We start from the raw sequence: 12807 nt of genomic DNA, 5'->3' as shown, positions 1-12807 counted from the left end.
ACTGTCTTGCTTCCCTCTTACTTCACAGCTGTCTTAAAATCATAAAGCTGGAGCTAGAAACCTGTGCTGTATGCTGTTTGAAAGATTTCCAACAGTACAACAATCTCTAACTTTAGCTGTTCAAGAAATATCAGCTCCTGATATTGTGTTGGAATTGAAGTGTTTAATAAAAAAATAAAAAGGGCAAGAAAAGCCAAAGGGTAATAAGGATATTTCAAAATTAAATCTCTCATGATCTCAGAGGTCTAGAAACACTTTGGCAGAGCAGTACCAATACCTGAAGTCCCAGTATGTTTTTCTTAACACTGGTCTTGTAAGAGTAAGATAGAGTTCCCCAAGCAGACAAAAATAAAACTGGAGCCCAGTTAATTATCTTCAGTTTTGTACTAAACAGAGTATAAACAGTCCCATAGTTAAGTAGTATTATTGTTGATCCACATCATGTTCCTTTAACAATTCGGCCCAATTACACGATAATGATTTTACCATTCCCACTTCTGCAATTTATCTGTTTCAACTTCTATTACAGTATCTCTCTACCATTTCCTAGATTTATTCTCTGCATTACCCATCAAATGCAATTCCATGTATTCTAATCATTTGATTGTAAAGGTAGTGTTACAGTCAGTGACAATGAGAACTCCCAACCTCCAATAAATTATTTCTATCCGTTAACTGTCTAAATAATCTAGTATTAAATTTCTTACATCTCTGTTCAATCATTACATCCAACAAATGTATGACAGTGTTACTAAAGCGGGAAGAAAAGGTAATAGCAAAGTGTATTAAACGTGAACTGTTATTTAAAACAATAAATAAATAGATTTGTTCTACCCTAGCTAGAAAATATAACAGAATTGTTAGCCATATGACATACCTAAATATAATCCTATCTGCCCCGGCCTGGACGTGGACCCGGCCGAGCGGCTCTTGCCCGGCTCAGCTCGGGCCCTGCGGCGCCGGCCCCAGCCAAGCGGCGCCAGCGCGGACTGAGCGGACCCGGCCCAGGCCCGGACCCAGGCCCAGACCCGGCCCAAGGCCCAGGCTGAGCGGGCCCAGGCCCGGACCGGACCCGGCCCTGGACCCAGCCCGAGCGGACCCGGCCCAGACCCGGCCCAGCGGCTCCAGGCAGCGCGGTTAGGGGGCAGGGAGCAGGTGTTGGAAGAGGACAGGGGAGTTCGGAGGGTTGTGGGGGTGTGGATACGGGTTGGGGCGGTCAGAGGGCAGGGAACAGGGGGATTGAATGGGGGCAAGGGTCCTGGGGGGGCAGTCAGGAGGGAGCAGGGGTTGGGTTGGGCGGTGGGGGTCAGAGAGAAGGGGTGGTTGGATGGGGCAGGGGTCCCAGTGGGCCATCAGGAATGAGAGGAAGGGTTGGATGGGGCGGCAGGGGACAGTAGGGGACAGGGAAGGGGGGTGGATGGGGCAGGGGTCCCGGGGTGTGTGTCAATAACTTTAGGTAGGCTTAGCATGCATCCGCATACATTACGCAATGTATGTAATATATAATTTTATTATTTATATAGTTATGGAAAGTAAATAATATATAAAAGAAATGAAAGGTGTTTTTTACGTGTTTTTTTTTTTTTTTTTTTTAAAAGTCATCCCTGCCGGGGCCCCGCCGAAAATGTTCGAATTGGGCCCCGCACTTCCTAAAGCCGGCCCCGTTGGGGGGGCATGGAGGCATTGCCTTCTCCAAACTGCTGTGCAAGAGCAGGGCAGTCCTGGGGGCAGTTCCACCCACACACCTCCTTCTCTCCCCACCCCCTGGCCAGCTTGGAGATGGGAAGCCGGAGCTGGGGAGTACAGGGAAACTACTGCTCTGGCTGGTGCCATGAAATAGACAGCTTCTGCATTCCCTTGTCTCATGCTGCTGTTGGTGCCCAGGATTGAAGCTGCTCCTCAGCTCCCAGACCCCTTTGCTTATGCAGCCACTAAGAGCTGCCTGGGGGGTGGGGGGGTGGGGGGGACCCAGCTCGTGGTTCGCAGAGCCCTCCGGGAACAGCAACCGGAGGGGAGCCCTCCCGGGACAGAACTCCTAGCTACTCCTCTCCCTGCACCCTGAGTAGGGATGTAAATATTGTTTAAAAAGTTAAACATTTAAACCAGGGGTGGGCAAATTACAGCCCGCCAGCCGTTTTAAGCCGGGCCTCGAGCTCCCGCTGAGGAACAGGATCTGGGACTTGCCCCGCTCCAGCACTCCAGCCGGGGAGCAGGGTCAGGTTAAAACCCACCAGCATACACTATGTAGGTGACACTGCACCAATCAGAGAACTCTGCTGGAGCATAGAGAGGGTCACGGCATGAGAAGTTTGAGACCCACTGACTTAGGCCCCAATCAAGACTGGAGCTCCATTGTGCTAGGCACAGTGTATAAAAGGGGTCCTTGCACAAAAGAGTTTACAATATAAAATAGATAAGGGCGGGGGGAGGGGAGAAAGGCACAAAGATTAAGTGATTTGGCCAAGGTCGCACAGAAGGTCAGGCGCAGAGCCAGGAATAAAATCCAGGTCTCCTGACGCCCCAGTCTCATGCCCTATTCACCAGACCATTCCCTACACAGTATGAAAACCAGTTCTCTCTCTGGTTGCAGATTAAGACCATTATTTCTTGTCCTACCTTTGGTGGATTTGGAAACAACTGATCACCACCCTTTTTATAATAGCCCTTAACATATTTGAAGACTTGTCCCACTTCAGCTTTCTTTTTCCTGAAATTAACATGCCCAATTCCTTCAACCATTCATCACAGATCATGTTTTTTAAACCTCCCAATTTTGTTCCTCTCCTCTGAAATCTCTCTAATTTGTTCGTATCTTTCTTCAAGTATGGTATCTAAAAATGGACACAAAGCTGAGGGCTCTCCTATGCCATGCAGAGTGGAATGACTGCCTTCCAAGTCTTACATACAGCACTCCTGTTGTTACATCCCAGAATTATATTTGCCTTTTTTGCAACAGCTATAACCCCCAGATCCTTTTCTGCAGTACTGCTGCCTAGCCATTCTCCATTTTTATTTGTGCATTTGATTTTTGCTGGGTTTCTCCCCTCCCTTTTGAAGGAAGTGCTGCAGTTTTTTTAAATGAGTTATCTGTTGAATATCTTTACCCTTCAACATTTAGAACTGTAGATTTGAAAGATGTAGAATTTTTGCCGACTCTGGACAGGTCACTTTTAGAGAGAAAATACACATTACCAAAGAAATCTGCCCTACAATTTCTATTTTGAGAGTTAGCCACTTGTCACATTCTGTTAGAAAAGCCAAATACATGCACAATTTAAAATAAAGGTCAGCTAAAAAGCACTTGAATTATTAAAGAAAATACATTTGCTTCTTTCTTTACTAAAAAGAAGGGCTGCAGGAATGAATATACAGTGTTAAATATCCAGTCTACAAAGGACAAGTATAAACGAGTCATGTACCATCTGCACTCACTTTCACAATATAGCCTGGCAGATAGTTGGAACTGAACACAAAGCAACATGATATTCCCTTCAAAGCATTACGGAAGCATTAAGTGTGCTGGGAGAGGAGGTGCAATTTAGAAATAAGAACTATCTACATTAACAGACTGCTAAAGTCCTTACTATACAAATTTACAATTAATAGTAAAATACTACCAGCTAATCAACAGTACTACAAAGTTACCTAACATAATTAGATTTAAAGCCATTGCAGACTGATTAATATTGCTATCCTCTGCAGTTATAGTTGCACACACATAAGTAATGATGCTGAGGTAGAAAGTGACCTAAACAGAAGTTATTTGAACTATAATTATTAATTAAATACCCGGTTGTCTTTGAGACAGCACTTTAACTGAATATTCCAGGTAAATAAAAGTTCGTCACTGTACACCAGGAGTCGGCAACCTTTCAGAAGTGGTGTGCCGAGTCTTCACTTATTCACTCTAATTTAAGGTTTCACGTGCCAGTAATACATTTTAACGTTTTAAAAGGTCTCTTTCTATAAGTCTATAACAGGGGTAAGCAATAGTTTAGTTATATATTATATACCCCCAGAGAGGTCATTAATTTAAACTGGATTCTCCAGAGACCAAGAGACAAAGAAAGGACTTTTGGATAAACAGTGAGTTTTTAAAATGACTCGGGGCTCTTCTTCCTCATCCAGAAGATCGATAGGACTGTCTGGCCCAGGTGGGACCCAATCTTTGTGGAAGGGTTGGAAAGACTTTGGCCTATTAATGCCCCATAAGATTGATCAGTAACCTCTGGTGAGTTTTAGCATGCACACAGGATTTTTTTATATCTTTTCCTCTTTAATGGCTTTATCTGAAGAATAAATGTGCTTGCTTAGAAAGAACTGTGTGGTAGCTTGTAATTGCTGGCAATTATACTGCTTGTAGCCTTTAGAGAGAAAGCAAAGTGCAAGTGCTGGCCTTTTTAGGCAGACTGGATCAGCGCAGCCTTAAACCTGCTGGTCAGGAGAGAGACACAAAGATCTCCACCCAAAAGAGATGATGGCTGGGAGCCGGAAACCTTTAAGTGGGTGCGCTCAAGGGAGCACAGGAGGAGGAATAAGTGTAGTTACCCTGAAACTGTGACATCTTCACCACCTTTCATAAATTCCAAGGCCAGAAGGGACCATTGTTGTCTAATCTGACCTGTATAGAGTTCACAGAACGTCCTCTAAAATAATTCTTCGTACATATCTTTTACAAAAACATCCAATCTGGATTTAAAAATTGCCAATCATGGAGAATCCACCGTGACCTTTGTGAAATTGGTCCAATAGCTATTTATTCTCACTGTTAAAAATGTATGCTTTATTTACAGCCTGAATTTGTCTAGCTTCAACAATTGGATTGTGTTGTATCTTTCTCTGATAGAGTGAAGAGCCCATTATCAAATTTTTCTTTCCCATATAGATACTAACAGACCAATCGAAGTCACACTTAACAAAAAGAAGTGTAAAACCAAATAAATAGAGTCTATCCATGAGTCCATCCCTATAAGGCATATTTTCTAATACTTTAATTATTCTTGTGGCTCTTCTCTGAACCCCCTCCCATCCTTCTTGAACTACAGACACCAGAACAGGGCACAATATTCCAGCAGCAGTCGCATTAGTTCAACATGAAAAGATAACCTGCCTACTCAAAATTCCCCTGTTCACGCATCCACAGGTCGCATTAGGACTTTTGGTGACAGCATCACACTGGTAGCTCATATTCATCGGACTATCCACTATGATCCCCAAATCTTTTTTGGAGTCACTGCTTCCCAGGATAGAGTCCCCCATCCTGTAAATATGGCCAACATTCTTTGTTCCTAGATGTATACATTTAGTCATATTAAAACACATATTGTTTGCTTATGCCCAGTTTACCCAGCAACCCAGATCACTTTATCAGTGACTTGTTCTCTTCATTATTTACCACTCTGGCAATTTTTGTGATGAAGTGTAAACTTTATCAATGATGATTTCATGTTTTCTTCCAAGTCACTGATAAAAATGTTAAATAGCCAACAACTGATCCCTGCAGGACCCCACTGGAAACACCTACTTGATGATTCCCTGTTAATCACATTTTCAGACCTATCAGTTAGCCAGCTTTTAATCCATTTAACATGTGCTATGTTAATTTTATGATGTTGGGGGGTTTTTTGTTTTGTTTTTTTTACTCAATGTAATACCAGAGTGATAGCTAGTTTGGCATTTTTAAATAGACAAAGCCTTATACAAACCATGATCAAAGGGGAGGGGGATAACCAAAATAAGTTGCTTTTGCTCTGGTGAAAGTTATATCTGAAATATTCCATAGAAAGATGCATCTTGAGAGTTGAGCATATACAAGTCCAACCTTCTTGGTTGCTAGAAACCATACCCTTCAAATCAAAGAGTTTCCAAGTTCTGAATCTACAAAAAATGCTACAAAATCTGCGTCAGAATGACAAGAACCTGATTTTTCCTGATTGTTACACTTGGGGTACATCTAAAGAGCAAATGAGCGTGTGATCTAAAACTTTAATCTAGCCAATCTGGATAACAATAGTAGTGAACAAGTGGTGGCATGAGACAACCTGAGTACAAGCCTGACAAGAACCCTGGACACGTACTTGGGTTGCTAGGCTATATTGAATCCTATGGTGCCATCTCTTCACTACTACTACTAGCTAGCTATCCACACTACAATCACACCAGTATTTACTGTGCAGATTTATCCTTTGACAGAGCACAGTACTTCGAGTTATACACTTTTGAGTTTAATTCTTGTTTTCCCACTAATTCCTGAATAGCCTTGGACAAGACATCTCACTTCTGTATACCTCAGTTTCCTCATAAACAAACTAGGGAGATACAACCTAGAAATACAACCTAGATGGAGCTACTATAAGGTGGGTGCATAACTGGCAGGAAAATCATTCCCAGAAAGTAATTATCAGTGGTTCACAGTCATGCTGGAAAGGCATAACGAGTGGGGTCCCGCAGGGACTGGTTCTGGGTCCAGTTCCGTTCAATATCTTCATCAGTTATTTAGATAATGGCATAGAGAGTACACTTATAAAGTTTGCGGACGATACCAAGCTGGGAGGGGTTGCAAGTACTTTGGAGGATAGAATTAAGAATCAAAATGATCTGGACAAACTGGAGAAATGGTATGAAGTAAATAGGATGAAACTCAATAAGGATAAATGCAAAGTACTCCACATAGGAAGGAACAATCAGTTGCACACAGACAAAATTGGAAATGACTGTCTACGAAGGAGTACTGCAGAAAGGGATCTGGGGGTCATAGTGGATCACAAGCTAAATATGAGTCAACTGTGTAATGCTGTTGCAGAAAAAGCAAACATCATTCTGGGATGTATTAGCAGGAGTATTGTAAGCAAGACACAAGAAGTAATTCTTCCACTCTACTCCACGCTGATTAGGCCTCAACTGGAGTATTGTGTCTAGTTGTGGGCGCCACATTTCAGGAAAGACGTGGACAAACTGGAGAAAGTCCAGAGAAGAGCAACAAAAATTAAGCATCTAGAAAACATGACCTATGAGGGAAGATTGAAAAAAATGGGTTTGTTTAGACAGAGGGGACATGATAACAGTTTACAAGTACATAAAAGGTTGTTACAAGGAGGAGGGAGAAAAATTGTTCTTCTTTACTTCTGAGGCTAAGACAAGAAGCTTAAATTGCAGCAAGGGCAGTTTAGGTTGGACATTAGGAAAAACTTCCTGTCAGAGTGATTAAGCACTGGAATAAATTGCCTAGGGGGATTGTGGAATCTCCATCATTGGGGATTTTTAAGAGCAGGTTGGACAAACACCTGTCATGGATGGTCTAGATCAGGAGTCAGCAACTTTTCAGAAGAGGTGTGCCGAGCCTTCATTTATTCACTCTAATTTAAGGTTTTGCGTGCCAGTAATACATTTTAACGTTTTTAGAAGGTCTCTTTCTAGAAGGCTATAATATATAACTAAACTATTGTTGTACGTAAATAAAGGTTTTTAAAATGTTTAAGAAGCTTCATTTAAAATTAAATTAAAATGCAGAGCCCCCCCAGACCAGTGGCCAGGACCCAGGCAGTGAGTGCGCCACTGAAAATCAGCTCGCGTGCCGCCTTCGGCATGCGTGCCATAGGTTGCCTACCCCTGGACTAGATAATTCATAGTTCTATCCTGAGTGCAGGGGACTGGACTTGAGGTCCCTTCCAGTTTTATGATACTATGATCATCTGCAAACTGAAGATACCTACCCATCTTACCAGGGTTGTTGTGGGGATTATTTTACATTTGCACCCAGCTTTGAGAAAAGTGTTAGCAATATAAATGTTACCAATTTAAAATAAAAATCACTAAAAAAATTTTCCATGCAGTTTTCCTGCCCTAGTGTAGGCATATCAATATTGCATGAAATGATGTTACAAATGAGTTCTGATGAATAAATTATGGTGTATTCATTTGATTGTTTAGAATTTTTGCTGTCTTTATCTAATCATTCCACTGAATGTATTACTAGTGCTCAGATGCCGTGGTCACTCCTGGGGGAATTCTGTGCCACTGCACATGCGCAGAATGTATGTCCTCCGCAGATTTCTTTGCTTCCTCATCAGAAAGTCATTTTTCTGTGGGGAAGCAAAGGAAAGCTACAAGAGCGGTCATGCAACCCTCCCCAGCAGTATGTTTCCGGTGCCCAGGGCAGCCAGCGGAAAGATAAATTACTGTGGGGCAGGAGGCGGGATGGGGGAAGACCTGGCTGGTGGTTCCTACCCTGCACCGAGCTCAGCTACTAGTCTGGTCTAGGCTGGGGAGGATGGGACTTCCTCTTCCCCTGCATAGCATCCAAGGCCAGGTCAGACCCAACTCCAGATTTCTCCCCCGGCTGCAGGAAGATCTGCAAACTCTTCCCGCCCCTCTCCCCACTTCCTGTGCCCATCACTCTTCAGCTGCAGGGGGAGGGACCCCTTTACAGGGCACTGCTCCCCATCCACCCAACCCCAGTGCATCCAGACCTCCCCCTCAAACCCAGACTCTCCCGCCAAGCCTCATCCCCCTCCACTCAGAACCCCCCATGATGAGCCCCACTCCCCCTTGCACCTGGACCACCCCTACAAGCCACCCAGACCTAGATCCCCACACCACCGAGCCCCAGTTGCACTTGGATCACCACCCCACTGAGGCCCACCCCCAGACTCCTCTGATGAGCTCTATCCCCCCACATCTAGACCCCCCCCCATGCTCAGCCCCAACCATCTTCACCTGGAGCCCCCTGCAGAGTTTCATTACCACTGCACCCAGAACCCCACAAGAAGCCCCTGTGCATCCAGATCTCCTCCGCACCTGAATCCCCCACTAAGTTGCCCGCACTCAGACTGCCCCACACAGAATCCTCTCAACCCACACCTGGATCCCCCCACACTAAGCCCCTCCACATTTGGATCCTGCCTTGCTGAGTCTGCCTCCCACACCTGTGATGTTTCTGGGGCAGGCCCAGTCCTTGCATTGTGTCAGGGTAGGATGCAGCCTCACCACTGGGTCCATGTCCCGGGGGCAGGGGGAGCTGCACAGCGATCTGTGCTCCCCAATACCATGCTGGAGCCTCCACATTTAATTGACAAATAACATTTGCAGAATTTTTAAAATAGTGTGAAGAATTTTAATTTTTTTGGTACAGAATTTTTAATTTTTTGGCACAGAATGCCCTCAGGAGTATATGGTGATGGGTACTCTAAGAAAACAGATTAGTGAGTGAATGTTAAATTGCAATAAGAGTATTTTTAAACAAAATAGATTTCAGGTCAACATACACCTTATTAGTTTGACATATTAGACAAGTTAAAGGGCTGTAAAAGTTACAAAGAGTGAAAAGGTAATGTATTCTAAAGCTATTTTTCCAAGTTAATCTTCTCTTTTGTAAGAGCTGACTTAAAAGTACTGAATGTTCCTCCATGATGTCCTCTGTCTACTCCCAAGCCCCATGAAACAAAAGCCTTCTTGTTTTTCAATATTTATTAAAATTTTTCCCTCAATTCCTCTCATCTCTTTAGATTCCCTTTGTTTACATTCTAGCTATGTTTATTCATGTCTGTATTACTAGTACACTAAATGTGGAAAAAGTAGTTAAGATAGTCCAGTGAAAGTCATTGTCTAGAGAAAAGCATAAGTATAAACAAAAAATTTTAGAAGCAAACTATTTTTGGTTTCTTGATAATCATCACTCAACTAGCACCATAAATTTGCACATCTTTAAAAGTCATCTTTTAATTAAGTACTATATATTACACCAGAAATCTAAGGAATTAAACTCAAACATATGTAAAAATGTTAAAGGCACACTGTCAACTTGAAAAAAGTATATCTGAAGATTTTGTACTCACTATAGTTGAAAATAGCTAAAAAAATTACTATAAAAATCCACAATTATTTTTCAGTTTCACTGTTTTTTGCCTCATACACTAACATGAGGAGGACGTCACTCAAAATGCTCTGGGGGTGGTCCCATTCATGCTCTTCCCCATGTTCTGCAATAGGATTTTTATCATGGCACAGAATCACAGCTGATGTTCAATTTGTGGACCATAAGAGCATTTCCCTCTGTAGAATCAGGGGGAGACAAAAGCTGTGGAGGAGGGCCATAACTGGTCCATAACCATAATTAAGGTAAACCCCCTTAATTATCTAGACCTCTTCACAATGCAACCAACAGGAGCAAGAGGGGGGAAGGGGGAGAGCTGGAGCTCACTCCCTGGTGCCAGGAAGCAACTGAAAACTGGGAAAGGCCTTTGCACGGGGCTAGGAAATAATGGGCTACCCAGTGAAGAGGTATTTCTATACCTTACCCACTGCTTCTGAACAGCCTTGTAGGCAGAAATGTATAGGAGGAGGAAGGTAGAAGATAACGAGTCAAAGTATGCTTCCTGTTGATGCTCTAGGGCCCGCCAACTCTTCCTTGCCTACACTCAGAGGCTAGAAGGATCAGGAACCATTGCTCTATTTCCCAAGAATGGTGATAGGCTCCAACTAACAGAGCCTTTCTAGACTTCAGAAGGGCGGAGATCGCCATATATGGCAAATCACAGTGAATTAGGGACTTCCTCCCACGTCAGCCCTATATACAGAATTTAAATGAGGGACTCATGAGTCACTATACCAAGAGACAGGAAGTTGAGGATGAGACGTTCTCATCTTCTCAAACTGCTCAAGTTAGAACCTCAGAGTATCATGACCAGAGGAACAATCTGAGGCAATCAAAATCATTGTTGCCCTTTCTATTCACATCTTGAAGGAACATGGATAAAGGATATGGAAGACGACATATACATGACGGAGTTCCCCCAAAGAATAGAAAAGACAATGGCCCTCCAGGCACTATCTTCTTATCAGCAACAAAACCTGGAAAGCCTGATGAGTCTTGGTTCAGGCAAACAGGTCTGTGATGGCATCCTCCAATTTTTCAGACTCTCTGGAAGGCTTCTGGGGGAACAGGAGTTACATCCAAGATAAGAGATCTTCCCTTTAGCCAGCCTGCCTTCAGATTGAACATTCAGGCCAAGTGTGGATTGATTTGGAAGGCATTCTGCCCAGTTAGAATCACAGCTCCCACGACCAATTTCTAACAGATATAAAGATATCACACAACCACATTTTCCAATATTATCAGCGCCCCTGGGTTTTCCTCTTATGTTTGGAATGCTAGTGGGGGGGACAGGGGGCAGCTACACTGCTTAAAGCACAGTGACACTGAGGTTTAACACTGATTTCCTGTTGGTCATATGACAAAACGATCACCGGGTGGTCCCTCTACCCCAGAGGCCTGCAGCAGTGATGACAACTGGTACCTGCAACTTCTGCAGGGGCATCTCTGAAGAAAATCACTGGATTTCCCCCCGCTCCCAACATCTGAGAGAGACTGGCAACTGGAGTCAGGACAAATCTGTCTTATAAATCTCCACTGTGCTACGACTGATCTAGAACAGGTGTTTCTCAACCTGTGAGTCACAACCATGCTCTTTTTTCAAAACAAAAGGGTGAAAAAAGGAAGTTATATTTATAGCCTTTATGGTTACAAAAATAACCTTAAAAATGTAAACGGAGTATAAACCAACGCAGTGATGCCTGCCTGATTCTGCAGTCAGTCCAAGACAATAGGTCTAGGAAGTATGACTTGTCCCATTCATCTCCAGGCCTGTTGACTTTGATTCTACAGCCACAAACAGAATTGTTCCAGTATGTTGAAGAGTTCAGTATATCTGCCATTTTACTGCATCCAGGCACCAAACATTTTGTTCTGTCTTCCTGCCCTGCAGGGACCAGCCTGCAGTTACCTCCTGCATTCCCCCCTCCCCCCCACCTCCAAGGGGAAATTAAACTATTACAGTGCATAAGATATTTTGTGAAGCCAAGGAGGAGAACACTCAACCATTCTTCCCTTCCTTCCCTCTTCTCTGGATCTACCACTTGAGCCTGACTCTCCTCGCCGGAAGACTCAGACCAAAACGCACACGACTGAATGCTTCTCAGCTGCTACAGTATTTCAAACAAGTTGTTGCAGTAGCTGACAAAGGAACATGTATGTGGCCATTAAAACAGAGGAAGTACTGAGCAATTTGGAGATTAACCATCTTGAAAAAAGAAATCCACTGAATTCTTCATGCAAAAGCTTATGAATTTAAAAATCAGAACACTGTTTTAATAAATGGCAATACTGAAACATAAAAGCCCTCTGGCCATCATACTTGGCGTCACTGCAAGTAGCAAAGGCTGCCAAACCTCATAATTGGGGAAACACTGATTGCATTCCATATGTTGGATGGCGTTAATGTTGTGCTGGGAGCTGCTGCTGCTGCCAGGTCAAGTTAAGGCAATTCCCCACTCCACTCACACAATCAGCTAAATGAAGTCATACTATGGTGGCTGATGTTCAGGATCAATTGTTTATAAGGAAAGCCAGTACTTCTCAGTACAAGCTGAATGAAACTACAGTTTACAGTTTTGCAAAAAGTGAAACATTTGTCCAGTATGAGTGGGAAAAGATCCATATTGAGGACTTCCCATTTTGCTTTCCACTGACTTAGGAAAGTAAAAATAGTCTTTGAGGCTCTCCAGCAATCAGTTCTTGTAACTGGGTTCGGCAGATAGTGTTGTATTAGCTTTGGGCCCCATTAGCAAAAAACAACTATGACCAGAAAACAGAGTGGCCTCATGATTAGACTTTCACCCCAAAGCTATTTGGGCACATTGTTTAACTCACTAGCAAGCTTTGGTGGTAAAGATGATGTGGTGGAACTGAAAAAGTTACTTGACACAAATTTGTGAACTTAATTAGAAATAAACCCACCAATACACACACAT

At 43.2% G+C, this 12807-nt stretch overlaps 1 protein-coding gene across 4 annotated transcripts in view; it reads right to left on the bottom strand.

Annotated features, from left to right (window-relative positions):
• Window positions 1–12807, bottom strand: part of ANKRD28 (ankyrin repeat domain 28) — a 205414-nt gene that overhangs the window by 156542 nt on the left and 36065 nt on the right. The window lies entirely within an intron of this gene.

This window comes from Malaclemys terrapin, chromosome 2 (assembly GCF_027887155.1).
Source record: "Malaclemys terrapin pileata isolate rMalTer1 chromosome 2, rMalTer1.hap1, whole genome shotgun sequence".
NCBI lineage: Eukaryota > Metazoa > Chordata > Testudines > Emydidae > Malaclemys > Malaclemys terrapin.
This window is presented reverse-complemented; position numbering and strand designations above follow the sequence as displayed.